Source organism: Gallus gallus, chromosome 1 (genome assembly GCF_016699485.2).
Source record: "Gallus gallus isolate bGalGal1 chromosome 1, bGalGal1.mat.broiler.GRCg7b, whole genome shotgun sequence".
In the NCBI taxonomy this organism is placed as follows: Eukaryota; Metazoa; Chordata; class Aves; order Galliformes; family Phasianidae; genus Gallus; species Gallus gallus.
The window spans coordinates 141,489,792-141,516,413 of NC_052532.1; the positions used below are offsets into that span (position 1 = coordinate 141,489,792).

A 26,622-nucleotide genomic window follows, 5' to 3' on the forward strand; every position below is an offset into this window, starting at 1 on the left:
AGACAAGTACAACACTAAAGTGTGAAGCTTTAACTGGATGTTAAGAGTTTATAGCGTAATCACTTCAGTAGAAGTCTGCTTTGGTACTGTTTTATGGCTATAGCTAAATTATTAATTATTAAATTAAAGAAAAAAAATTGTAGGTTGAATTTCATTTATCCTTTTTTATGTAAGCCACAATTTGATATAAATGTCTGTGTTTAATTGTGTATTTTGTCTTCTTCATTGTAGAAAAATTATATTATATCTATATAGAACCAGATATGTTATTAAACAGGAAAGGTCTCTCAGTCAGCTTTCTACCTCTGCAGATACAAGTATCTACAGATCAGCCAAAGCCAAGAGGACCCAGTCAAATAGGCTACTAGCAGTCATATGAATTAGATAATGATCTACAGTTTTTTTCTTATTTGAAACAAGTATTTTTTCTATCTTTGAGGCATTAAAGAATGACATAAGCATAATAATTTCAGTGCAGTACCTCTCATTGTGTCTTATTCAATCTCATCTTTGTGTTTGTCCACTAAAAAAAATACTTTCTTAATTTAACTTTTGAGAAAGTGATATATCTTCAAGCATATGAGGGTAACATGGTGAATCACACTACTGCAGAGCTGCTTTTCCCAGACAGAAATGAAATTTTGTTTGTTTGTTTGTTTCCCCAGAATCTGGTGGGCAAATAACCCCTGAACTGATTTCTCATTTTTCCTCTCCATTTGAATATAGTAATAAGAATAATTTTATTTAAGACATACAATGCTAGATATCACTGTTCCATCAGTACAAACCTTTTTTTAAGCTAGTACATTGTATAATATATATACTTAAATTCTGTTCAAAAGGATTGAACTCATGCTTTTATGTATCTGTCTGCAGAGGTATATTAATGTGTAAAAAAAAAGTACAATTGCAAAAACAATCAACTATGACAAGAATAAAAAAAATTTTGCTCTACATATAAATTTATTTTCATACCTTTACTGTGCCTGATTTTAAAATTATCAGGTTTTAACATGAACAAATTCCAGAATATTAATTATTTAAAGAGAATCTATACATTAGCTTTGCTTAAGCATAAAGATTTTTTTTGTTTTGTTTTGCTTTGTTCAACTTTTGAAAAATAAATATAGCTTGAATTCTAGGATAGAAATATTTCCCCATCATTTTTGGCAAAGACCTCTCATTCCAAAGTTTCTTCTGAGCCGACTGTTCTTGTATTTGTATATGCACATTTATACGTGATGTTTGGATTGTATTGTTCAGTTGCTGTATGACAAAATGTTGGCTATATGGTTTTCCTTTTAGTAATTTCAATTTAGATTTACACCAATGGAAGTGGAATTGAGAAATACATAAACCAAGTGTTTTAAGCCCTGAAATAGTATACTTATTTTGACAGCAGGTATTTGCCAGTCTACCCACTGTATTCTCTCATTTCTTCTCACCCTCCCTAGTGATCTGGACTCTTTGAAGTTTGTAGCAAAACTTCCGGCCTTGGGCAACGAGAGGGTGCAGGTACCGGGTAGGTCCAGGAAGAAGCCGCAGAGTAAGTCTGGGAGGAAGCAGCAGGTCTCAGGTAGCAGGCCCAGGGAAGTCCGTCAACATACGGTCCGTAGAGAAGGATCTGAAGGCAGAAACCTCGAGTCCGTCGTGGTGAGGGATCTGATGGCTGAAACCCTTCACTAGTCCGTCGTGGTGAGAGATCAGCCTCTAGTCCGCTGTAGTTTGTTGGACCCTCTTTTATCCTCCATTTTCTCCTGCCTACCTGACATCCCTGGGTGCTTGAGCAAGAGTCATGTGCATACCTCCTGAGATGGCCATCTTCCTCGAGATAAGTCCACACAAAAAGACCGTTTCCCGGCCATTAGCGGCAGCTTACCTCTCTCTCGTTGCCCCTGGCCTTGTCCATCTGTGCTCCTTAGAAGATTTCACAATCCTTAGCCAGGACCTGCCCATCAATGTTCTCCAGACAGAAGATTTCTCTACCTTTGCCCAGGACTTGCCTGGACTTGTTCCTCAGCAAACTTTGAGTCAATCATATAAAAGAATAGTCTCTTACAGCTGTTCTCTATAAACTTTAGAGTAGACATACTTGATCTGTAAATTGCTTACTCTGCAGCTGAAGTCCTTACCTTTGAAAATGAATTTGTAGAGAGTGACCAGGGGCATTACTTATTTTCAGCTCATCTATTTGCCATCAGACATATGAAGACCACAGACATAGAAAGAAATGAATGATCAGCCGAGGTCTTCAAAGAGAGAATGACAGAGAGGTGGACTGCATATTTATTTATTCATTTATTTATTTTCATATTTTTAATGAGGGAATGTTCTCTTTCCAGTCCTGACAGAAACCAATTTCAGCTCAGTGGAATTTCTACTGAACACTCTGTATATACTTGTTGGCTGTTTTTTAATCTTTGCCTTTGCAGGATATGTTCTGCATTGCATAACTAATGTTTAGTTTTAAAGTAGATTTTCTGTGCAACCCTTAGGCTGACCGTTGTCACAAGCCTTTTGACAGAAAAGATGTAGAGGTTAAACCAAATGGCCAAAGTGGTTTTGACTTACCTGTGTTATGGAGGCTGGAGAGGAGTAAGGGCAATATGGCTATACAACATATGTTAGGGAAGGGTGAAAGTTTTTGCCAAGCAGAGGCATTAAAAGAAGACCAAAAGGCATTAAAAACTTCTCCAGAATTGTCTTTAAAGGCAGTTTTTGAACAACACAATTTCAGCATCAGGAGAAGAAAAAAGTAAGAGCATTTCATTTTGGAAGGCAACTGAAGTGTAAGTAAAAGTTATTACCTTCAAGAGCAAATGTACAACAGTGATAATAACTGTGTATATGCTACAGGAAAACAGAAACTGGTTCAGAAATTCACAGTATAATGTAAAATACCCAAATATGATTTCTTTTTCGATAGTAATAATCTGCCTCATAAGCCATGTAATAAAATTGCTGGCACTGACTGTCTTAGCTCAAGAGAGTAACATCTTTCTCTACTACAAGTATCTTCTGGAAGTTTGGAATAAGAATGGCCATGTCAAATTGAAAACCTAGGAGGTTTTTGATCACTGATTATTATAAAAATTACTGATTATAAATAATCACTGATTATTTTCCATTAATCATAGTTCAGGTGGGCAGTGATGAAATTGCTCAGAGAAGCCTATGAATTATGAAGAGAGATTTCAGGGTTTTAGGGTGCTTAGTTCAAGGAACAGGAGCTCAAGTAATCTTTTGTTCTACACCTTCAGGGGCAGTGAGGGACATGGAGCAGGCTTGGAAAGCACAAGCAATGAATAACTGGCTCAGAGGCTGGTGTTGAGCCAGAAACTTTAGGTTCTTTGATCATGGGGCAGTTTACTCAGCCTCTGGCCTACTGTCTGTCCCTGGAACCCACCTATCTCAAAGGGAGCAACAAATCCTAGAGCACAAGCTAGCAGGGCTTATCAAAAGAGCTTTAAACTATCTATGACAGGGAAAGGGGACAAAACAAGGCTCACAAGAGATTAGCCTAGGGGAACGATGCTTGAGCTGAGGGTGAGGCAGATGACTCTACACCAATGCATGCAGCATGGGCAACAAGCAGGAGGAGTTGGAAGCGACTGTGCGTCAGGCTAACTATGATCTAGTTGCTATTACTGAAACATGGTGGGATCACTCCCATGACTGGAGTGCTGTGATGGATGGCTACAAGCTCTTCCGAAGGGGTAGATGAGGAAGGAAGGGTGGTAGTGTGGCCCTTTATATTCAAGTCTGTGTTGATGTTGAAGAGCTTGGGGTTGGGAATGATAAAGTTGAGTGTCAATGGGTAAGGATCAGGGGGAAGGCTTGTAGGGATGACATCTTGGTGGGAGTCTGTTATATACTGCCTAATCAGGATGAAGAGATGGATGAGGCATTCTATGAGCAGCTTGCGGAAGTCACGTGATCACCAGCACTCATTCTCGTGGGAGACTTCAACTTCCCTGATATATGTTGAAATATAATACAACACAGAGGAAGCAGTCCAAGAGGTTTCTAAAGTGCGTGGAAGATAGCTTCCTTACACATCTGGTACAAGAGCCTACCAGGGGTGGTGCCCTGCTAGGCCTGCTCTTCACTAACAGTGAAGGACTGGTGGGAGATGTGAAGGCTGGGGACTGTCTTGGGCAGAGCAACCACGAAACTGTAGAATTCCATTTCTTGGAGATGTCAGAAGGGTGACTTGCAAAACTGCTGTCTTGAACTTCAAGAGGGCGGACTTTGACCTGTTCAGGACGCTTGTAGCATGGGTCCCTTGGGAGTCTCTCCTTAAGGGTAAAGGGGTCCAGGAAGCCTGGACGCTCCTCAAGATGGAAATCCTGAAGGCACAAGAACAGGCTGTCACTGAATGCCGTAAGGAGAGTCGCAGGGGAAGAAGACCGGTGTGGATGAACCATGAACTACTGCTGAGACTCCAGAATAAAAAAAGAGTCTATATCCTCTGGAAGAAGGGACAGGCAACTTGGGGAGATTACAAGGAAGTTGATAAGATATGCAGGGAGGAAGTTAGGAAGGCAAAAGGCCAACTTGAACTCAGGTTGGCCACTGCAGTAAAAAAGAATAAGAAATCTTTTTACAAATATATCAACGGTAAGAGAAGAACCAAGGAGAATTTCCATCCTTTACTTGATGCAGTGGAGAATGTGACCACTGAGGATAAGGAGGAGGCTGAAGTCCTCAGTGCTTTCTTTACATCTGCCTTTAAAAGTCAGATCAGTTATCCTCAGGGCACTTTACACCCTGATCTGGAAGTATGGAATGCTATGCAGAATACACCCCCAGTGATTCAGGTAGAGACAGTTATAGAGCTCCTTCTCCATCTGGACTGTCACAAGTCCATAGGGCTGGACGGGCTCCACCCTAGGGTACTGAGGGAGCTGGTGGTGGTGATTGCTGAGCTGCTTTCGTCCATCTACCAGCACTCCTGGTTATCTGGAGAGGTCCCAGAGAGCTGGAGGCTTGCCGATGTGACTCCCATCTCCTTCTATGACTGGGTGACCAGACTGGTAGAGGAGAGAAAGGCTGTTGATGTAGTCTACCTATAGTTCAGCAAAGACTTTGACGTGGTTTCTCACAGTATTCTTCTGGGGAAACTGGCTGCCCATGGCCTGATCAGGTATACCCTTCTTTGGGTAAGGAACTGGCTAGAGGACTGTGCCCAATGGGTAGTGGTTGATGGAGTTAAGTCCTGCTGACAACCTGTTTCAAGTGGTGTCCCCCAGGGGTTGGTACTGTGGCCCTTCTTGTTTAATATCTTTATTGATGACCTAGATGAAGATATTGAGTGTACCCTCAGTAAGTTTGCAGATGACACCAAGCTGGGTGGTGGTGTCGATCTGCCTGAGGGTAGGGAGGCCCTTTCAGAGCGATCTGGATAAGCTGGAATGCTGGGCCAAGGTGAATGGGATGAGGTACAAGGCCAAGTATAGGGTCCTGCACTTTGGCCACAATAACCCATGCAGCGCTATAGGCTTGGGGATGAGTGGCTGGATGACTGTGAAGAGGAATGGGACCTGGGGGCGTTGGTTGATGCTTGACTGAACATGAGTTGACAGTGTGCCCAGGTGACCAAGAGGGACAATGGCATCCTGGCCTGCATTAGAAATAGTGTAGCCAGCAGGAGCAGGGAGGTAACCAACCCCCTGTACTCAAGACTGGTGAGACCACACCTTGAATATTGTGTTCAGTTTTGGGCCCCTCACTGTAAGAAAGACATTGAGGCCCTGGAATGTGCCCAGAGAATGAGCAACAAAACTGGTGAGGGGTCTGGAGCCCAAGTCTAATGAGTGACTGAGGGAGCTGGAATTGTTCAGTCTGGAGAAGAGGAGGCTCAGAGGAGACCCCATTGCACTCTACAACTTCCTGAAGGGAGGTTGTGATGAAGAAGGCTTTGGCCTCTTCTCCCAGGCAACAAACAGGACCTGAGGAAGTGGCCACAAATTGTACCAGAGGAGGATTAGATTAGACATAAGGAAAAACTTCTTCTCTCAAAGAGTGGTCAGGTGCTGGGATGGCCTGCCCAGGGAGGTGGTGGAGTCGCTGTCCCTGGCAGTGTTCAGGAGGCATCTGGATGAGGAGCTAAGAGATATGGTTTAGTGGCTTGCGGTAGCAAGGGTAATGGGAGGACAGTTGGACTGGGTGATCTTGTAGGTCCTTTCCAACCTTGTGATTCTATGATTCTATGATTTAACTCTGAAGTAAGTCTTGCTTTCAGTCAGCATTACAGCACTGAAGTTCAGAAGTCCCAACCAAATTAAATTATCCCTTAATTCAAGAACTAAACAGATCATCTCTAATGAACATAATTGTTGAACCCTTGATCAACAACACTTGGTAGACAAGCATTATTCAATATTTCTTACTATGAAGTTGTAGGAGGTAGTAGAAAGGATATATTGAGGATGAGAACATGAAAAAAAAAAGCAGCAGAATGCCTATCATACTGGAACTGAATGAAAACGAGCTACAATGTTTCAAGTTAAATTTTTGATTTCTCTGTCTCCTCAGATGGCAACATTCTGTAAAGTAGCTATGTTTAACAGTTTCTATTCTTGTTTCTCTACTTTTGTTAGACTGTATCTTTTTAACCTCTACTTAAACTCTGTTCAAATTCTTAGGAGACTAATTATTGTAGTGTTATATAAATGTATATATACACTGCATGCTTTTTCAAACAAACCTCTTATGTTTTCATACATTTTCCAGAATCAGTGCATCTTACATGTAATATTTTCCCCTCAAAACCCAGAAGGATGTTGCTCTGGCAAATGGAGATTACAGTGCAGTAGTATCAGATGTTTTTTTCTTTGTTTGTTTGTTTGTTTTTGCAGACTGTTTCCTCCATCAGACATGTGTTTTAAATAAAAGTTAACCTAGGTCCCACACCGTATCTATTTTCTTTTCCTTAATTCTGTTGTAATAGTTATTCTACCCAATTTTATCTCCCAGCAATAAATGTAAAACTTAATTTAAGCTATACCAATTATATCTGGGTTTGGGATTTTATCTCTTAACTATTCATTTAATAGTTGATTTAAGTTACGAAAATTATTTTAGATCCTGGAGAAGGCAGGGATATGATCTTGATAAATCATACAGGGTTTCAAACAAAGTGCAAATGTGCTTGGTTAAAAGTTGCTGTTACTCGGGTCCCCTACGGTTTTCTTAACACTAGTAATTGAGCAAATTATAGGTCTAGTCCTATAAAACCTCAGTACATGGAATTTCTGTTTCCAACAGAAGCTCTGATTGCAAGGATTACAGAATCAGAGCAGTTGGAAGGAATCTCAAGAGACCATTTATTCTAACCACTGGCTAAAGCAGATTCCCTAGAAGAGGTTGTGAAGGAAAGTATCCAGGAGAATTTTGAATATCTCTAGAGAAGAAAATTCCACAGCTTCTCCAGGCAATCTGTTCCAGTGCTCCATAACCCTGAAAATAAAGATTTTCCTCATGTTCATAGGGAAGTTACTGTGTTCCAGTGAAACAGTTTTTTGGTGTCCCCCCCCCCAGTTTATCATTGTAAATTCCTATCCACCAGAATTCAAAAACCCAAATGCTGCTTTTTTCTTTCTTTCTTTCTTTCTTGTAAGCCAATGATGCACTGTGACACATGGTTTTCATTCTGTCACATTACACTGATCTTTCTTTCAAAACAACCTGCAAATAAACAAGAGCTAGATATTATGAGAAACACATTTTTGGGGGGTAAAAAAAGTGTATATATATATATATATAAAAGAAAAAATATTTTGTATTTGTTCTAAGGTAAGGCTGAGAAATCCAGTCAATATTTTAAATAAATACAAGCTGCTGACATGATCTCTGGTTTTAGCCACATATTTAATTTCTTGCTGTTAATTTCCATTAGCAGACTTTACTCAATGGTTTTTAAAAGTGCCTTTGTACAAAAAGCTATTTCACATGTTTGGCATCCCATCAGGTTGCTAATATTCTCTGTGATAAACTCTATAAGGAAATAAGCTGCAAGATTACACAGCTGCCAGGAGCCAGTGGTTTTACAAACATTTGCAAGCATGATTAGAAGAAAATGCTTACTTAATGAGCTGTCCCTTTTATATATCTATCCAGTTGATGATAATTCATTTGTGGAGGTATTATTGTTTTTTAAATATGTTTAAATTCTAGAGCAGAACAAAATCATAAGAATGTTTTTTTTTAAAAAAATTACCAAACATAGCAATTTCCTACATAATTCTTCAATTATTATTATTACTTTTTTTTTTTTTTTTTTAAACCCCCAAGATAACTTTTACATACCGCTACACTGGCATGGAACATGAATGATCAAAGGATCCCATTTTTAGCTGTTATAATTTCATTCTGAACATAGCAGAACACTTTTGAACTACTGACTTCCTTATCTAACTGGTATCTCAGACTTGACCTTCTATAATTATGTTAAACCTTTAGTAGCTGGATCTACTAACTTCATTTTCTCCTTTGCCTTCTGAATGCAGATGTGTGAGAGTTTGTATGTGTGTATATACATATCATTAAAAGCAGTCTTTCATATTGTCAGCAGCAGAGTTTGGGAGATGGGTAGAGAATCCAGGAGAGCAGTCTTCTGGCTTACTTCACATTTAAAAATATGAGAGATGGAGTTCATGTCTGAGAAGGTTCTTAGAGAGCAGTAGTATTAAACATCAACACCACCATTATTTTGGTGCCACAGTCTAGAAGAAAATGTATATATTACACTACTTTATTACAGAAACTGAGTAAACATAGATCTCTGCAGACACTTATGAACAGTGATCACTACAGAGAATAATCACAGTACTCAGCTGTCAGTTGTGGGAGGTGACTAGGAAGAATGTAAGAATGAATATCAAATTCAAGAATTAGGGTGAGATTCATCACACCTCCTACATTTTTAAAGGCTTCAGTTGGTAAAGAAAGAATCTCCACCACTCTTCAGCACCTCTCACTTGGTGATCCACAATCAAAATTAGCAGTTTTAGTAAGTACAAATCATTCCAGACAAATCTGAATACTTTATTTTAATGAAGTAACGGGGGAATGAAGTAGATGGAATGTATCTAGCTTTTTATTGAAATATTTGATATAGCATCAAATGAAATTCTACTCACAAAAAAATCAAATTGGCATGGATATGAACACTGTCACATAGAATGAAAGCTTGCTGAAGGACCACAAACAGTGCACTGATAAATGACAATGTATTCAGTTGAATACACAGTACATAAACAAAATTCAGAGACAATACTAAATTCATTTGGAAGGTGTTATGAAAACCTCCAAGGAAAGAGAAACAGTATATAAAGAGACAGAATTAATAATATACACAAAATATATAAAATGTTTTGTAGTTCCATAAATTTTAAGACCAGCAGGAACTATAATAACACAGACTGACCTCCTGAACAGCACAAGCCACAGAATTTTAAGAAGTGATTCCTGCATCAATTTCATAACTTCAGGATGAGCAAGGACCTCTATTTGAGAAATAAATCAAATCTTAATTTAAAAGCTTCACATTTTAGAGAGTTTATCATGACCCCAGGTACATTGTTTCAGTGACTAGTCCTTACCATTACAAAAAGTAGGGCCTTATATAAGATTCTGATCAGAGAAGATACAACTGAATATATTTGAGAATATACAACCTGTAGCAGGAGTGTTAAATAAAAAAAATGAAGTCTGGCAAAACAGTAAAAGCCTGTAAGATAGTGTATAGTAACTTCAATTGAAATTTGGCTTTTTCCATCTGCCATGGTGAATTTTGACAAGGACACTTTGAGCTGCAGAGATAAGGGGAATTGTTAAGTCACAGCCTGAAACAATGACTGAGTACCTGGTGAAGGGACACAGCCAGCCCTGGGAGCACGGGGAATGCAATTCACCTCCCTAAGCCTTATTTAAGGGCTGGCTACCACAGGAGAAGGATCTCAACCTGGAGATCTCATTTCTTGGAGTATTTGGCAAGCCCTGATACTTGGAACAAGTAAACAAACATTTCTTTGACTGGATTATGAACATCACCCCTTCTTTGGTTCATTTAGAACTGGTTATCTGGCATTGCCTTTCTTGCACTGTCTCAGATGGGATAGGAGTGTGCTTTGAAAATACATCTCACTCATCCTCATTTATTACTCTTTGGTTTGTAGAGCGGACACAATATTAGAAGTCAACTGTGTTGGCCCCTTTTACGTAACTCAGGACAGGGAAATGTATTTGAACTCACAAGTTTTGCATTTGCATGACCAGAGTCATTCTGAAGTTTTGCTTTACAACAAATACACTGTTAATAGTTTTGGTCCACGCAGTAAATAGTAGTTTGCCACTCTGGCAACTAATGCAGACATGGCTGAAAATAATGACCATTCACTAGAGTTTCAAGAAAAAAAAAACCTCAGGGAATAAACAGTGATTAATTTGCTTAAGCATTACACACAATTTGGTTTTCAAGTTGTAAAAGAAGAGATATTGCCATCTCAAGCCTTTGGAGGGTACATACAATAACAACAGAAGAAGAATTATTTAGGATGATATCCATAGTATAAGACAGTAGGTATGAAAATTCAGGAGGGACAGTTTCAATATCTGTATAAATCACGCCTCAGTATCAGAAGGTTATGTTGTCAAAATGCCTGGTAAGGAAAGTGTGCAGGGCACTTAGAATTGATCTGGATGAAGACACCATAGGAAACAATATTTCAGTGTCAAGGACACAAAGTTAATGCCAAATTGGATGGTTTCTTCTGATGTTTAACTTGCAGCTCTCCTGAGTACCTAGAGTGATCATAATTAAATATTCATCTATTCCAATAGTAGGTGATAGGAAATTGATAGAGGAAAAAGGAATGGAGATAAATATAAATTATGACAAAGGTAAAAGAGCTCTAAAGCATCCATTATTGCCTTTTGATACTCGTCTTCCTAATCCATTCTATACTTTGTCTTCACCTGGCTCGTTCCCTCCAAAAGGTTTCTAAATGCATCAGCTTAGACTTGGTTGTACATAAACAACATATTGCTATAACATGCAAACATCTCATTATACAGGATGTCAAAAGATTTTTCAGAGCAGCAAACAAATCATCCAATTTTTATTTATTTATTTTTTACTGGTCATCTGTGTTTACTTATCAGCAGTAGAAACTGGATGAGCATCTTAGACTAGTGGTAAACTACTTACCAGGATCACATAAGGTCCTGATTCAGTATTGTTAGCTATTCTATCGGCAGGGCCTGGAAACATGAGCTTCTTGCTTGGCTGATTATTCCTAGGCCAAATCATATGTCATTCAAAATGAAAGGTGTTATTAGAATAAATAACAGGCTAATATGTACATGCTCAGCACAGACATCTGGAGACTTAAACTCCATCAGTTCTTAAAAGACGCTACTTCAGGCTGTGGTCAAGGACACTAATTGCAAGTAATAACTAAAAAAAAAAATAAATCAGTATTGACATTAAATCTTAGCATAAACTCCAGATGCTTTGATTTTCTAGAACCATCATAAAGACAGAAGTCTCTTCACTGATCCTGAACTAAAAAGAACAGAAGAGATTAATTTGTTCAAATAAGCAATTTAAACATGCATACTGTCTCAGGAAAAGAAAACAAAACAAGAATTACCAATCTTTTTCCACTTCTTAATATGTACCTGCTTTTACTTAATCAAATAACTTTTTTGTTTTGTTCACAGAACTGAGGAAGAATACCCAGCTTCAGCACATCTATCATATGATTTACTTAAGATTTGTTATGACAGTATGAAACATTAATTTCTACTTTCTACTTAATCTACTCAATGAATACATTCATCAGGTAAAGGAAGTTACCTACCTTTGGTGTAGCCTTTCTTTCTTACTCAAACTGCTGCTTTTGCAGATGAGACCAATGATACTTCCTCATCTCTTAAAGAGTATTGGTCTTTAAGTGTAGCTGTGAATGAGTCATGTTCTCTAAACAACATGGCATTCCTCCACTTTAGAGACATCTTGGGAGTCATGGAGAAGAAATCAGATAGTCTTGCCAAGATTTAATCCTTTTACAGTCTGTGGAAAATCTTATAGAGAAATTTACTCTCTGCTAAATTAACGCCCTCTTTCACAAGATCTGGAAGTATGCAAAAATGTGGCAAACTAGTCATTACTTCTGTCCTGCTAAAGCCATTTCCACCCCCCCCCCCCTTCCCCACTTGGCTAATTCACTTAGGCCAGCAGAACAAAGTGAGTTTCATAAAGACTTAACCTAGAAGTCAAAGTTCTCTGTACAATACTTGGTGACAGTTCAGCACATACAAATACCATTCAGAAGAGCAAGAGCAATATTCATGAGGGAAATAAGCTTACCAAAGCTACAGAATCCAGAAGCATGTTTGAAATGCTAACTCTAAATGGAGATTGCAGTCCTGAGCGTGATGGCCCTGTGAGATTGGATCACTCAAAGTGATCATTTGTTTTCACTTTCAAAATAAGAATTTATTAACTTTAAATAAAATATCACTTCAGACTAAGTGGATTCAAATTGATATTTTCACACATATATTAGAGGAGAATAAATTAGGCAAATCTGCAGTGACTTAGAGGGAGTGTCGGTTGTGCCAACATGAAGAAAAAGATTCATGGATGAAGGAGAGGGAGCAGCTAGGTATGAGATTATATAACTAAAGGGCATAGGTTCCCAGACACCTAAAATCTGTTTAGCTACTATGGAGGAAGATACAGAAGTTTTGTTGTAAGCAACAATTGGAAAGTAGAGTTTCCATCACACTCATGAGCTTCCTCATGAACTGATATGGAGTCAAACCACTTCATGATCACCACCTTTTCTAACTCACATGAATCCTTGATTCCTTCTGGCCAAGCAGGATGCATAGCTCCAAAATATGGGATGATAGATATTGAATAGGACTACCTGATACCTATTTTCTATGTCCATTAACCTCGATGCGAGCTACAAGTGTTCTGGTACCATCAAGTTTGGGGGAATAAAGTAAAATTTCAAATGTAAAATTGTCCAGACAGTGATGTTGATTGCCACATGGCTACACCCATCTCTCATCTCCTAGAGTTTTATTACAAGAAATACCTCAGGAAACAAGCTTTGAGCCAGAAAACAAATAAGGATTCGTACACTAAGAATCATCAATACAACTGTCTGAAGATAATTTTAACTAGTTTAATAGATAATGTAAGAGAGTTATTTACATAAGCCACACACATAGCTAAAAGTCCATGACAAACTTCAAAATTATGTTGTCTTAAATTCGTTCTTTAGATACACACACACACTTTTGAAGAATATAAGGTAAGGCAAGTGTCAACAGTTTACGGGCTGGTTCAGCCCAGTTCTGTGACTAGCAAGGCAGACAGATTTTGCAAAATCCATGCCTCCAGAAAAGGGAAACAGGGGACCCCAAAATAATTTAAAACAGCAGCAATGATCTGAGGAGAAACAAACTAATTTACTAAATACAGTACTGGAATGCAGGATAACGCTCTATAATACAATGTAATTAGAATTGAAGCAAATAAGTCAAATATAATGAGAGAGTATCTGAAAACTGTAGGCCTTACAGTAGTGCTGAGGTGATGCACGCAGTCGGGATGAGCAACAGGGAAGAGAGCTGAAGGAAGAACAGGACATCAGGTGACTTTGCCAGAGGTTATATCTCCTCTCTGACCACAAAGCCCCCTGGGGTATGTAGTTGTTCTTCTCTTCCAGACAGGTGCCCAGAACTGGAGCATTAACACTTTAACTCCCAGTGCACTACATGACATTATGATGTAGATTACCAGTAACCAAAAGTCATAAAACCATGACAGGCAAGGCATGGTTCTCAGGGGAGAGATGTGTTCCACATCAGGAAAGACACAGAGCCTGTTATGCACCTTTAAGGCATAAAATCAGTCAGCTAAGTGGGCAAATTCAGAAATAGTAATGGATGGATTTAACCAGAGGCTAGAGAATGAACAGAAGAATGCTAATTGTAAAAGTAAAGATAACACTGTTACACCTTGAGTCTGGGAATCTTTGCTCTAAAAAATACTGGAAAACATACAGTGAGCTTGAAAAAAGTTCATTTCATACCCTGTGAGCAACCACAAGACAATCCACTTGGCTACTAGCAGAAGTGTCATCATTAGGCCTTATGCCACTAGGAGTATTCCCTTGAAGAAATCAGAAATGCTGTTGTATTTAATGATATCATGCTGTGATAAAAGATTGCTATAAGAAACTAAGTGTGTTTAAAACTGTACTTCTAATGATACAGGAACAGTCTGGCACATTCAGACAAAACTGATCCGTAAGATTGTGAAACTGATCACGCGTATTAAGACAAGACTTACTCCAGCATTAATAGAAATGTGGGTTTGCAGTATCAAAAGTATAGCTGCAGCAAATAAATTAGACTACTGCAAAATAACATATATTATAAGCAGACTGTACATGACAGGAAATCTAGATATCATCTGCTTATTTCCTGGATCTTGAAGTATTAAGAAACAACAGCAACAGGTGCAGGTCACAATTTTTTTTTTTTATATATTTTTACGCATATAATAAAAAAAATTTAACTTCTATGGATAATTCCACGTAGCAAATCCACATGTTTTTCAAAGATATTCAGCTTATGAAGAAACAAAACCCTTCTGACAGATTCTTGGCTATATAAGGCAAAGTATTTGTAGACAGGCTAATAATCACATACAGAAAGAACAGAACTCACCAACCTGATAAGGAAGCTCTCTAGCTATACAGCACACCATCTCAGAAAACAGCCGAGACCAAACAGACAATCTCTCAATAGCAGGCCCTTATATGAGCCCAGGAAGTCACCACTCTGGGTCTACCCATCTGGTCACGAGGGGAGCACAGGTGCAAACAATTTGCTTGTGCTCCCTGGGCCAGCCACGCACTTTTACCAGGGGCTCAACTAACAGTTCAAGCCATGGCCTAACAGTTCCACTACAAAGGAGGATGCAAATGAGTTGATGTTTAATCTAAAAGGAAAGATCCCTGATAGTAAGATCAAGTTCCTTTCTAGCTGAAACATCTTTGATTGTTCCTTTTTGTTATCTGTATATAAAATATGCTTTAGCAGAAATAAATGTTTTTATTTCCTTAACTTACCTGTTTGTTTTTTTCAAGTGACTCTTTTCCAGTCTCTAGCCACATTAAGCTCTTTTTTTTTCCTGTTCCATGTAGTTTTTTGAGTATAATCAATTAATTCAATTTTTGAGTATAATCAATTAATTCAGGGTTTGTATTTCTTTTTTTCCCCTTATTTTCCCATGTTATAATCTTCTGCTTTTAATTTAGACCTCTTAAGTAATATTTTTTTATTTTTTTAGCATTTTTGTCTGTATTTTATCAGCATTTTTTTCTGTATTCCCTCACTCTCCTTTCTTGTTATGTTTACTAAAGGCTTTTTACTAGATCAAAAGCTTCTTATTCTTCTATGGTTGCTCTCCACATACTTCAGATCTCATAGAAAATAAACTGTATTTCAGTTCCTACCATTGATATATTTTAACAGCTTCTGCAGCTGACACGTGCTTGAAGAGATATTAATGCTTAAAAGTCAGCAAATAAATGCTTTCCATTAAATATATAACTGTTCAGTTAACAGGCAATTATTCAGATCATCCTTTATTTTTATCCTTAGGTAGAATCACCCCCACAGTGACATTATACATCACATTTCTGATAAGCATAGACATCTCATCAAACCTGTCTTACATAAATATAATGCCTAAAACTCCATCTATCACTTTTCAACTTTCAGTGGTTTTAGTATTTGTTTTAACAGTAGCAACTGTATTTTGTGAGAGCTCAGTTTAAAATATTGCTCATGTGTCCAGGAACAACCTTCTGCCATGGGAAATCTGCGACACCTAGAGCTGTTTGGTTTATTTTAGTTACTTTCTATTTAAGGTTATTTTTGCTTATATAGGAGTTAAAATCCCCTTTGACTGTGAGTTCTTAAGTATTTCCATGAAATTCATTTAGAAACCAACAAATAAGAACTTGACAAATGCAGTCCTGAAAGGATTATAATGGCAAAAAGGATTAAAATGGCAAATAGGATACAAACAGGAACATGGATCTTAAAGGTAATTATGTTTTGATCACAATTCATAAAACATAAACATTCACCTCTTGCCACATAAAGGCTCAGTGACTGAGCAAAAAAAAAAAAAAAAAAAAAAAAAAAAGTGAAAGTAATACTTACAGGCTGCTTCTAAATGATGGTACAAATAGGAGAGGACTTTTGTGTGACCGATGAAGAAAACTGCTGATATGCCAGCTGTACACTCTTTCCTAGTTTGGAAAAGTCTGACACTGCTTCTTGTTTGTAGGCATGCGTGGGTTTTATTCAATTTCAATGAATTCTTGAAATATGTTTGATGGAAATATAATCTTTGAAGCAATTTTGGTCATAAATACAAACACCAATCTGCTTGTGACCTGCAGTAACACAGCAAATGAAATACTTAACCAGATACCTTCCTGGCTCTAATAGCTTTTGAAACATTCCAACTCAAAATGCACGTTCAAGTCCACAAATTAATGCATTCACATTTGGTAATAATTTAAATAATTGAGAGAATGGTTTATACCACTGTTACTAGAATTTTTCTGTTTTATTAGTTGGCATTGTAAGATCTTTGGAACTTTCACCTCTTCTGACAGATTGTAGGCATTCTTTTGAGTGTGCTAATGACTATTTTTTTTGTTCATATTTCTACAAGAACAAGACTTATTTCAGAGAACTATGTTATTTGTTTGGTGTTACACTTTTCAGGCTCTTGTCGTTGGAGTAATTCTGTGGTTGTGTGTGCCCTGGAGTACACGTCAAATACACCATGTAGAGTTCTGAGAATATGTTATCTTTTATGTGTACAGAATTCTTCTGTACACACATATGTATTGCTAGGGCAATAAAAGGAGACAATAAAAAGGAGCAGTGGAAAGCAGGGATAGTATGAGAATGAGTAGTAAGAAACAGGAGAGAAATAGGTACAAGGTAAAGACTGGGCTGTCAAAAAAAAAAAAAAAGAAAAGAAAAAAAAGAAAAAACACCTTGAGAATAAAAATGAAGTTTTATAAAATACATGGTTTTTTAACCTGGCTTGCAGAGAGTTGTTCAACATGGGCTGTCTGCTTAGATACTCTTAATTGTTTTGAAAAATCATCGTGTTGGTACTTCATTCCTGTTTTGGAATAATTAAACATCTCATATTTATTTGGTAGAGAGGTTCTAATATAAACTATGGCATTTTATTTTCCTCTCAAATATATCATTTTTTGTCAGTCTAATAATGGAATGCCTTTACTTCATAAACATTGTACAAGAAGGGCAAAGCTAGCGATGGTAGAAACTTTCCAATGCCTTCCTATCAAAATACATATTGCAATTTGAATAACATTTTTAGGGGGGGAAAGAGAAGCAAAAATATACCTCATTATAGAGCAAGACACTTTTTCAGAAATATAGTGAATCACTTTAATGAGTGCAAGACAAAAAGATAACCAAGTGCCTCTGCCATCAAACATTCTGATGTCTAAATTACACAGTCCCTGTGAGCCTTGCCTGTAGAATTTTTAGGAGTGAATTTCCTTCATCTTATGGTTTCCAAAAGAGAAGATGAACATTGCTGTTTTGACAGGGCTTTACAAACCCTTAACAACAGATGTCTGTATAATACTGAGACAGTTCCTAACTTAAAAAACATAAAAATAAAAATAAATAATAAATAATAAGTCCTGAGACCATTTTGTGAGAACTGAGCTTATTAACTTGCTGCAAAAGAATCAATATAAAATGTCTGAAAGTATTTAATCATAATCAATTTATAACTGAAGGTAAAGTCTTCCCACCATTGGTTGAAAACAGGTAAAAGATAAATATTATTTGTTAAACTTCCGTATACTGTGTGATTAATCCCCCTGACTTCAATGAAATTCAATTAAAATAGTGAAAATGTAACAATGTTTTTCTACACTTGTTTGTGTAACTTGTACATCAGCAGGAGAATAACTTCAAATCCATTACTGTTAGATATTCTTTCTCTCTTCATATAAAGGAAAATGGCATCATGGCCAGAGAGAAAATAAAGGAAGAAAAATCCTGAACCTCTTACTTGAGGGGGTTGAGCACTAATATGGGTGATAGAAAGCTGCCTTATTGTTTCAGTGTATAATGTAAATTGCATGTCATTTAATTGCTCTCCAGCCTAGAGATTAAGGAATTATCTAAAGTGCTGCAGATGTGAGTCTGATTTTCCTCAGGCTTGAAAGACAACTGAAAATGGGCCTCACACCTTTTTTTTTTTTGGTAATTACCATGTCATTATAAAAGAAAAATTCCCACACCACTTGTGTCCCTCCCCTGGTCTCATTGGGTATGTCTTTATGGAGGTTCTCAAACACAAGAACCTAAAGTAGTGAGTAAACAGATCTCCAAATTTTTGGAGAAAGGAGGCTTTAGTATATTTTTGTTAGTAGTATTTTCTAGGCAGCCCTCTCTCAGTACTGTATTCCTTGGACTGTTTTTTTTTTTTTTTTTGCCATTATTTTCTTTTCAGAGTGCACTATATTTCTGGATGGAGTCAGTCTGGTTAACTCTGAATCTCACTTTGAGAGATGCACCTGGCTCCACACATGAGCTGAGTACCCTGATTCATGCATACTTTGCTAGTAAGTTTCCCTTCATATTAGCTGTTCTGATTTCAGAGTCAAGAATCTGATTCTTGTCCATTGGACAAGAACTCTCACACTGAAGTAAATCTGTCTGTGAGAGCCTTGCACCTAAAGATTTGACGATGCATTTATATTTGAGAGACAGATTTTATTTTGAAATGCTGAGATTGACGAATGTAATATCAAAAATAATTCTTCCTGCAAATACACAAACATAAAATTAAGATTTAATTGTATTCAATTACCATACTTGTAAATTAATTTTATTGTCAGTGTAACTGTCCAAGTTCATCTTGAAGTCATAATTTTGTCTTGTGTACTTACTTCACTAACTTCTAGTTGCTTTTTGCATAAACTCTTGTCCATCTTCACTCTCACTTTCTCTACATATACCCTTAGGTTGTTCTTTTATGGTCTAGGAGACAAGTGGCTAGACAATATCTCAGAGAAAGAGATATGGGTGTGCTGGTTGACAGCAACCTCAACATAAGTTAGCAGTATGTCCTGTAAGCAAGGAGGGCAAACTGCATTTTGAGGTGCATTAAATGCAGCATAGCCAGCTGGACAAAAGATTTTCCATTATATCTAGCCAGTGTGGCCTCACCTTGAATTTGTGTTCACTTCCTGGCTTCACAATTTAAAAAGGATGTAAAAATACTTGAAAGAGTCCAAACATGGGCAACAAACCCCATAAAAGAGTTGGAGGGTATGTTCTACAAGGAAAGGTTGAGAATAGCCTGTGAGGCTGTTGGCTAGTCTTATCTGGAGAACAGGAGGTGACTTCATTATTCTCCACAGCTTTCTGAGGAGGAGAGCTGGAGAGTTCTGGTCTCCTCTCCTTGGTAACTGATGACAGGACATGAGGGAACAGCACAGAGCTGCACAAGAGAGGTCTAGATTGGGCATTAGGAAAAAATTATTTACAGTAGTTAAACACTAGAACAGGTCTCCTGTCCAGAGAAGTGTCTGACACCTAGTTTCAGGGACTAGTTTCATCATTAATTTTTTTCATAATCTCTAGAAAATTCTAAGAAAAGGTGTCTGAGATTACTTTTCAACTTTGCTCCTGAGGAAATATTTTAAACAGAAAACTAAGCAAAAACCATTAAAGTTTACTTGTTCATAAGAAAACTTTTAACAAATTTGTGCACTAAATTCCCTCAACCAATTTTATTGACAAGTCCTACAAATTCTGTATCACAACACAAAGAGCAGATGACCAAAGACACATCTTCAGTTTTTTCTGTGAAACAAGTGACTTTTTTTTTTTTTTGGCCTTATATACATCAACTGGCCTAAAGGCTTTTCGGTTGATGTTCCTACTTAGAAAAACATAAGCCTCTTATAGTCAGCAATTTGACTTTTTGAAGAGAGTTTATTGACATTGATGTGACACATTCTACTGTTGATCAAAAAAACCTGTAATTTAACAGCTTTTATGCAACCTTTTTTCAGGGAACAATATATCAAAGGAAACTATTAAATTTATCTTTTTTTTTTTATCATTGCATTTCAATTCATTTCAGAAAGTTAAATATATACAAAACTAGCATCATCAATAAAGACAAGAAAAGAAGCTTGTCAGGTACTTTTTCTCTCCCTAAATCTTGTCTGATTCTCTGCATTTGCTTCATCTACAAACCTTGTGGCCATTACGCCACATAGACAGCCATATATACAGCAGTTATATTAAAGATCGTTCTGGTATAGTGGTAGGATGAGTAAGCTGCAATTGCAAGTAACTACAGTCAGTTGCTGGTGTAGCTCAATGCCAGGTCAGTCATCACTTCCCAAGGTAGGAAAAGAATGCCTTCATCATTTCATGACTGATCCATATTAGCTACAACAGATCATTCAAGTTCAGCTGAAGAAGCACGTGACTATGGGAATGATAATCTCTTCAGCTACTCATTTAATTAAAATCAGTATACTTTGACTTTTCCTAGGTGGTCTAAAAACAGTTCCTTAGATTGCTATAGGAACCTGTAGCTTGTCTAAGAAAACTAAAACTCCATCTGATTTGCTTTTTTCCACTGTGTATAACTATGAACAAAAGATGATTTTTTTTTAATATTTATATATTAAATTCAGTATTTCTCTCCTTGCTGTCCACAAATCATCTTTTTTTCTTCCTTTCACACTTACATGCAACAAAACCTAGCTTCTATGTTTTCTAACATCAACTTTATGCCATCCACAAGCAGAAATGTTATTAAAAAGTCTACAAGGTGTAATTAGAATTTAACCAGAAAGCAAACACCAATCTAGTTACAGATTAGATCGTTAGTCTTATATATATATTTAAAGTTATGTGTTTGAACTACACCTGTATCACCTATGCTCCCTTTCTTAGACTTTTCTTACCCTAATCCATGGTTATCAAACCTTCTTCTGGCTTGCCTGAGTTGCATTGAGTGATCAGGAATTGCCTTGCACCACGTGTTAAATTTATAATAAATGTAATGTATATTAGAAGCAACCCTAATTTTTTTTTATGTATTTTTTTTATTAAAACAAACAACAACAAAAGAGAAAGCAAGAAAAACAAAACAACTGGGATAGTTGGCTTCGTTTTCTTGAAGCTAATGCATCAGGCTGGTTCAATAGCATTCCTACTAAGTTCTCAAGATGTTCATCTAAGAAGTTTGATGAAATATTACTCTTAGAATCTTAGAATCATAGAATTGCTCAGGTTGGAAAAGACCTTACAGATCATCAAGCCCAACCACAACCTAACTATACAACCCTAACTCTAACAACCGTTCACTAAATCATGTCCCTGTGCACCATATCCAAACAGATTTGTCAGGGAGTTACCTAGGTCAACCTATGCCTGTGACGGGGGGGCAGTAGGCCCATGGGCCCCTGGCCCCCAGAAATGGGTATGAAAAAAGGGATAGGGTAGGGAGATGGGAGCTGGGCTCAAAGACAGAACAGCAGCAACGATCTAAGGAGGAAAACTCCTGAAATTGAGGCTAATAAATGAAATAAAAGAGTTTCCAAAACCAAAAGCCCTACTTTGAATTGAAGGCAAAGTTGTCAGTGACGGAACTGGAGTATTAACTCTTTAATTACCAGTGCTTTACATAAAGTTATTATGTGGAATACCAAAAGCAAATCACAAAACCATGGCAAGATTTTAAACAGGTTCAGGGATGGTGGCTCAACCACCTCCCTGAGAAGCCTATTCCAGTGATCAACAACCCCTCTGTAAAGAAGTGTTTCCTGATAACCAACCTAAACTTCCCCTGGCACAACTCATGGCCATTTCCCCTCATTCAGTCATCAGTGAGAACAACCCTGCTCTCACTACAATCATCTTTCAGTTACTTGAAGAGAGCAATAAGATTTTCCCTCAGCCTTCTCTTCCCCAGACTAAACAGCCCTAGTTCCATCAGTTGCTCCTTGTAGGGCATATTCTCCAAGCCCTCACCAATCTTGTTGACTTCTTTGGACCTGCTCCAGCACCTCAGTGTCCTTCCTGTACTGAGGTGCCCAAAACTGAACACAGTACTCAAGGTGGGTCCTCACCAGTGCTGAGTACAGGGGCAGGATTACTTCCCTAGTCCTGCTCACCACACCATTCCTGATACAAGCCAGGATGCCATTGGCCTTCTTGGCCACCTGGGCACACTGCTGGCTCATATTCAGCCAACTGTCCATCACTACACCAAGGTCTCTTTCTGTCAGGCAGCTTTCAGCCACTCCTCCCCAAGCCTGTAGGATTGCCTGGGGTTGTGACCAAAATGCAGGACCTGGCACTTGGCCCTAGTGAAACTCATACAGTTATCCTTGGCCCATCAATCCAGACTATCCAGGTCCCTCTGTAGTGCCTTTGTACCCTCTAGCAGAGTAAATCTCCCTCACAACTTAATAATGATTGTTCAGAAATGTACGTATTGCCAAAAATTGATGTCACAAATAAGGTGTGACTAAAGTGAAGAATATTTATCTCTGGTTAGATAGTGCTTCTGAAAGTCTTGTAAAGAGACACAACCAAATTTTTCCTTGAGTCAAGTGTCTGATTGGAACTCTACACATTCCATGAGAAAATTTGCAAGTAATGTATTTATGTCAGCTGAAAATGGAGTCACAAACAAACAAACAAAAAAAAGGATGATTAATTTAGAAATTTTGAAATCTATTCTCAAATTACTTTTATCAAAAGAGAAAGCACAGCTGCATATTTTTCACTGTTCTCAGGACTGTGTTACCCAATGTATCAAAAATGTACCATGAAATTATTTGCCATAATATGAGCTTACAATAATTTAAGTTTCATTTCAAACACTGTTATTGTCTGAAACACAGCTCAAATAAGGAAGCTTTCACCTTGAAGATGCATGTTTAACTCATTTAAACGAGCTGTCAAATCCAGCAGAAATGCTAAACCTGTGAGCCATTTTTAATCTTAGAGTTCTGGCACAAGTTTTGCTTTTGATTCCATAAAGGACTTGATTTCACTTTGCAAAGTCTTTTTAGCATTTTTGCCTTGACTTAGTCACCTTCATTCAGAACAGTAAATGATGACCCCACAATCAGCATCCATACTTGTATGGATTGGTGATGACTGAGTCCCTTGGACTTTATGAAATTCAAACTTTGATAATTTGAATAATGTTATCCACTTTAAAAGCTTTTGCTTATCAGTTTTCTTGATATCTTATGCAGTGATATTTCATCGAACATGAGTTACCAGCAGTAACTGCATCTCCTATCAGTTTTATGAGTCTCTCTCTTTTTCTTTTTTACCAGCCACCACTGGGGCACTATCAGTAGTTACACCAGATATGTTGACAAAGGTTGAAGAACAGGACACATTCTGTCTGTCGTGTTTTCCATACATTGCTTAAAAAACTTACCATCAAGAAATGGCTTTGATTTTTTTTTTTTCAGTCAGATCTGCTATCATGTAACTAGCTTCTAAGAAAGAGTCTGAGTTCTAATTGAGTTTCTAATTTTTAAAAATATTTTGTTGAGCTGAGAGAATTTTTCAGTTTTGCTATTCTGTCTTTACAAAGCATTCCTTGAAATGAATTGAATTTGGCAGCATGTTTCTGCATATAATGTCTTTTCAAACTTTATTCTTTGAAATCTACATGATTTCCTTGCAAATTAAGCACAGCGCAATATTATTTTTCAGTACTGCACTATGCCCTCTTCATGTCCTGGGGTGAGGCTGGGCCAGTAGGCAGGGCAGAGCTGTCACCATGATGACTTGGAAGCCTGGGGCATGTGCTGCAGTGAGAGCTGTGCTGGGTTGCATGTGGCCTGCAGCCTGAAGGTTGGACATGCCTGTCCTAATCCATAAGATTAATAACTACTGCAAATTATAAAAATAATTCCAAAAATATTTAGTCTGAATTTTTGTTCCTGACTCTCAATGAATCTTCCCTTTGAATTGTGTTTAAAATAAAATAAACAGAAGTGTTGTAATAGGCGTGATCGGGGTCTCGGGATGTAATGTGTCAGGCTCCTCCCCATGCGTTAGGCACTGCCACGTGTACCATCCAGTGGGCGTACAAGAAGGGTTAAAAGATATATAAGTGCTTGTTAGAATTTAATAAACGCCATTTTACCGCTCATCATATTGGTGTCACCTCGGTATATGGCCAAGCCGCAGGCTCCCCTAAGCAACGAACATCACGGTTGCCTGCAAAAGGCAACAAGTGGTGACCCCCGACGTGATGCTTAGGGGAACGAGTCGGCTGTCTGCTTGACGGGGCAGGAGCCCACCACGGGGCGTTAGCACTTGCTGGGCGGTGGAAGCCCGGGGGCCGAGCCCGGGGACAGAGGGAATCTGCAGTCACCCCTCTGTCGGCGGAGGTCGCGGACGAGCGACGGATATACCCTCCGGAATCACGCCGCAGAAGAGCATGGGATCCTGGTCTCAATCGGGAGGAGGATCGGGGGCGTCATGGAAGCCGTCATAAAGGTGATCGTTCATGCGTGTAAGACCTATAATGGGAAGCACGCTCCTTCTCAGAAGGAGATAGCTGCGGTCCTCTCGTTGCTTGAGAGGGAGGGGCTGTTAACATCGCCCCACGAGATTTGTGACCACAATAATTGGGATTCAATTACCGCTGCCTTATCCCAACGAGCAATGGTCACTCAAAAAGCAGCGGAATTTAAAACTTGGGGTTTGATTCTGGGAGGACTGAAGGCTGCGCGCGAGGAGAAACTTGCAGGCGAACGAGCCAGGGAGCTATTGGGGTTAGAGGTTGCGGGGCCGGGGGGGGGTCTCATTCCTTGTGCAGGTCCGGCTGAAGATAAGGTGATGCCAGCCCCTACAACCCCTCCTGCTGAGATAGCCCCGGGGACAAAGAAGGACGAAGTTGCATCGGATTGCTCAAGCGTGGAGGCCACCCCACCCCCACCTCCCTATCCCTCTCAAGGCTTATATCCTTCACTGAAGTCCGTCAGGGAGGGGGGGGGAAGGTCCTTGGAGGAATGTGGTAACATCTCCTGCAGGGCTGATAAGCAGGCTTCGGGGGAGGGTACGGCATTCCGAGGAGGTACAGCGCAACCCGTGTGTTGTGATAACGAGTGCAGCTCTGTCTGTTGCTGTAGCAACTTCCCCAACGGGGCGGACTGCACTGTCCCGCCCCGCGGTGGATGCAGGGGCGGAGCCGCGTGGCCAACGTCCCAGGGGTCTGGCCCTGAGGGGTGCGGCCCCACAGCACCCGCCCCGTGGGCTCCGCCCACACTCACTGATTGGGCCCGGGTGAGGGAGGACTTACGAGCAGCCGACCCAGCGTGGCTGCCACTAGCCCTTCCGGTCATAGTCAAGACAGAGGTCCCTCTAGATTCTAAAGCAATAACCCGCCTTTCTGAAATTGTTAAAACAAAGGGGCTGCATTCCCCAGTAACAATGGCGGAGGTAGAGGCCCTCATGGCCTCTAGCCTACTACCGTACGATGTGATCAGCCTCATGCATGTGATCCTTGAACCGGTTCAGTACACCCTGTGGTATGATGCTTGGAATACACAATTGCAAGCAGTGGTGGCGGCAGCCACCTGAGATGCCCAACACCCAGCCAATGGTCGGGGCCGAGGGGATAGGACCACGTTAGCACGTCTCCAGGGAGTAGCGGATGGCATGGTGGGATCTCCGGAAGGCCAGCTTAGGCTGTTGAGACCGGGAGAGTTAGCTGCAGTCACAACTGCAGCCCTACAGGCCCTTCGGGAGCTGGCTCGAGTTACAGAGCCTACTCTCCCGTGGGCGGATATCAAACAAGGCCCTTCGGAGCCTTTTGCCGAATTTGCAAACCGCTTGATTCGTGCAGTTGAGGGGTTCGATCTTCCGGAGCCGGCCCAAGGTCCTGTTATCATTGACTGCCTTAAGCAAAAATCGCTCCCGGACATACAGCAAATTATTAGAGCAGCCCCAGGCAACTTAACAACCCCTGGGGAACTTATCAAACATGTGCTTGACCATCAGCGCACTGCTCCGTTAACAAATGAGGGCTTAGCTGCAGCCCTCCAGCTCGCAGTACAGGCGGTTACACGCCCCAAGGACGGGGGAGGGCAAGGTGTCTGTTTTAAGTGTGGACAACCCGGACACTTTAGGACCAACTGTCCAAATAAAGGTGGCTCAAAAACAGACACAGACAAAAAATGCCAGTGGTGTGGTGGGGCGGGCCACATGGCGCGTAACTGCCGGAAGATCAAGGAGGCGGTGCAGGGAAATGGCCAAGGGAGGGCGCCTCGGGCCCAGGGCACCTTCCCAAATCAGAGCAATGGGCCAGCGAGAACATGCCCACCATGGCATTAGCCATGGGATTGGGGGACCATCCGCTAGTTAAGGTAATAATGTCATATGCGGGTCCACGGCCCCTAAAAGAGCGAACCACGCTTTTTACGGCTTTGCTAGATTCTGGTGCAGACG

At 39.3% G+C, this 26,622-nt stretch overlaps 1 long non-coding RNA gene across 2 annotated transcripts; it reads right to left on the reverse strand.

Moving 5' to 3' along the window:
- Positions 1-721: 721 nt before the first annotated feature.
- LOC112531530 lies at positions 722-16,229 on the reverse strand. 2 transcript variants are annotated; one of them, XR_006931461.1, is made up of 3 exons: positions 11,868-16,229; positions 11,213-11,300; positions 722-10,806 (listed from the first exon to the last, which is right to left on the reverse strand). It is a non-coding gene; the product is annotated as an uncharacterized LOC112531530 (long non-coding RNA). The 2 variants fall into 2 exon arrangements; XR_006931462.1 differs by having other exon boundaries at positions 11,213-16,229.
- Between the last annotated feature and the right edge of the window lie 10,393 nt (positions 16,230-26,622).